General features: G+C 29.7%; 1 pseudogene; it reads left to right on the top strand.

Annotated features, from left to right (window-relative positions):
• Positions 1 to 1873: 1873 nt before the first annotated feature.
• On the top strand, positions 1874 to 1999 carry LOC145265878 (U2 spliceosomal RNA; annotated as a pseudogene).
• Positions 2000 to 3506: the final 1507 nt, after the last annotated feature.

Here is a 3506-nt window from a genome sequence, read left to right as displayed (position 1 = left end):
AGCCTGGTATCGTGGACCTCCTAGAACTGCAAAGAACCAGTTCACACCTGACTCAGTTCAACCACCTGTAAAACAGAAACCACAATTAATTCAGAGCTGTAATTTGCTACATAAGCCGTAGAGATATAAATCATTGCACATGCAAAATTTCAGCTAGATCAGACAACCGGAAGTGGGCCAGAGGCATTACTTATTGCACGCCCCTCGTACCGCAATCAACATGCACCAGATCATTACAGGAATTGTCTAATTATTGTTGATATTGGGCCGAGCAAGACGTTAAATGCAAGCAAAATTTAAGAACTCATTTGGTCCCACTCGGAAACTTATTACTAGGGCTATAACAACAACATAGTCTTTTCATTGTTTTTACTCTCGAGTATATATCCGACACAGCTAGACACAGTTAATGAACCGAGAATCACATCACTCTATATAAAAGCATATAAAATAACGGATAAACACTCAAGAGTCAAAACAATGAAAAGAATATGCTGTTGTCCTCGCGGCATTTATTACACACTGGCGTCAGCAAATACAGGATTTGAAGGATAAGAATATAAAATGATTTTTAGACGGATAGAAAATGACATTAAAAAGAAAGAACTTTTGATCCGCCCAATTTATATTACAATAGAAAAATGCGAGCATGAAAAATAATATGGTTAAGATTAAACATGGAAAAGTAAAGGACTAGTTGTAAAAACTAAAAGAGAAAAGGACAAAATATTCTATTAAAAAATATAATAAATTCATAACTTAAAATAGTGCAGTATTAAGAATTGATTGTATAATGTTGTAAATTGAATAATAAAAAAAATTCTGTGTGGAAAAGTTTTTAATCTGTTTTCATCCGGAAAAAAATTTCTTCTAGGAAGTCAAAATTTAAAAAAATTGTTAATTGGTAGGTCATCGGATTTTTATCTGTTTGCCAACTGTTTCACGACTGTGCGTGTGCGAATCATTCACATGACAACTTATGTTAAGAATAAGTAGGTTTGAATACACTTTTTAGAGATCGTGGCAAGCTGGCCTAATGGATATTGTACTTTACTCACTGTTTTTAGGTTTTGGTTACGATCTCAACTCGAGTATTTTTTTGCTTTCAGAAATGAACTGTTTAGAAAAAGTAACATGATACTTGCATGCAAATGTCTCATTTTTTCCGCTTTTTTTTTACTTCATTTTTTAAAAGATATTTAACGTTGCGTTTAATATTAGTAAACGCCAGGTACATCTGGTAGTATATATATATATATATACATACATATATATATATATATATATATATATATATATATATATATATATATAAGCCTGAAGAGTCTTAGAGTGGATGAAACGCAGAATATTCAGTGTAGCTTAATCACCATATAAATTTTGTAACTTACTATATATATATATATATATATATATATATATTCGTATTCCTGTCTGTTTGTTTGTTCACAATTTGATTAATATATACAAAAGGTCCGCTTCTTTAATATTTCATTTATTTCTATATATAGTAAGATTCTTGCAAAATATACAATTAAGAGGCCACATGATTTGCATATTGCATTAAGAAAAATTGATTTTTTAGTTAAGAATTGTTTTAAGTGTTCTATTTACAATTGGTATTTCATAAAATTTAGATAACAATTCAATTGATAATATATTTAATTTAATTTATTTGGAATTATTCAAACATCTACTTTATTAGTCGCGTGCAAGCGACTCTATAAGTCACTCCGTCGGTCGGTCGGTCAGTCGGTCGGTCGGTCGGTCGGTCTGTTGATCGGTCTGTCTCTCTGTCCGTAACACTTTTGTGCTTGGCCTTTTTGGTTAAGATCAAAGGTTTGTTGTTAATAGATGCTGTTTTAGCTTTTTAAGCTTTTCTTGGTCTTTTGGCCTAGATCAAAGTGTAGCATCTGTTCTTACTACACGCTGTACTTATTGTGATATAAAGTGGGGGATCACTTTTCTGTATTAATTTAATGTAAAATGATCACCCACTTTACAACCAGTTAGTCTCAAAGCTATTCAAGTATTTCTCCAGATCATTCAAGTTGTTTTTGAAGGATTCTAGTTATTTTTTAAGCATTCAAGTCATCCTTAAGGTCATTCAATTCATCCTTAAGTTCATTAAAGTCATTCTAAGTCATTTACTTTTTATTTATTAAAGTCATTTCAGCCCAATTTTCGGTTATTTTAGTTTATCTTTAAGAATTTCATGTCAATCCTACATTCACGCATTCATTCATTACACGAAAGCACGCGACTAATGGCTATCGGCCTTGTTTAAAGACGTAGAGTTATCTCCAACTAGAAACCTTGAAACATAAAAATAAACTCTTCACCAAAATAAAATAATTTGGTCATCTCAATAAGTTTCTAGCTTGAAAAAATAATTTCGTGTAGACAGAAATATGTTTTTCTTTTAAATATTCGAACAAAAAAAAATTGCAAATAAACTGAAAAAAATTCATTTGTTTTTTTTTAAATATTTTTTAAACAGCTATATTTTGACCGCTTCAGATTCAAACTTCCGCCAAACTTTTAGAAACAACCCCCCCATCAAAAAATGCAAATGAAAAAGCTCCCCCGCCCCCCAAGAAACATATTTTCTTGTGCTTTATCGTATAAATAAATGTTGTACACACCGTGCTGAACTAATACCGTTATTTAGAAAGCCATTCTTAACAGGAGGGGCTTTCTTATTATTCTGCACTTTCACCTAACAATTTAATGAAAAAACAATACACCATAAAAATTTAATTTTACTTGAAAATTCTGTCTAAAATATAGCACGATGCGTACACTGCACAAGCACCACCATCATCATCATCATCATAATCATCATCATCATCATCATCATCATCATCATCATTATAATTATTATTATTATTATTATTATTATAATTATTATTATTATTATTATTATTATTATTATTTATTATTATTATTATCATTATTATTATTATTATTATTATTATTGTTATTATTATTATTATTATTTATTATTATTATTATTATTATCATTATTATTATTATTATTATTATTATTATTATTATTATTATTATTATAATTATTAGCCTAGTAGTAGTATTATAACAACAATAATACAAAAGTATTTTATGGGGAATGTGGACCCTTTTTTTACATGGGGATCACCACTTATCAAGGCCCGTAAGCCACTCGAGGATAAGGGTTATTTTGTGTACAATAATCGATGGGATAATGTCGTAGTAGTAGTTGGTATTGGAGATTTGATAAAGCGTCTTACTTAAGGGGGCGATTAATCAGGAATTTATTTATGTTGGACTTATAATTATTATAATTATGAACGGGTTTTAATTTAATGATTGCCCCTAAAAAGCGCCTACGCAAAAGGTTTTCATTGGTTTATTTAATCACGAAAACGTTTTGAAGGTACTATTTGAGGCAAAAAAATGGCCAAAAGCATTATGTGAATAGGTATGAAAAAATAAATTTAACAAAAATTTAAAATATTAGCGTGGAA

This window comes from Euprymna scolopes, chromosome 40 (genome assembly GCF_053919585.1).
Source record: "Euprymna scolopes isolate OS-2025 chromosome 40, ASM5391958v1, whole genome shotgun sequence".
Classification (NCBI taxonomy): Eukaryota; Metazoa; Mollusca; class Cephalopoda; order Sepiida; family Sepiolidae; genus Euprymna; species Euprymna scolopes.
The sequence above is the reverse complement of the archived record's forward strand: the minus strand, read 5'-3'. Positions and strand labels throughout refer to the sequence as shown.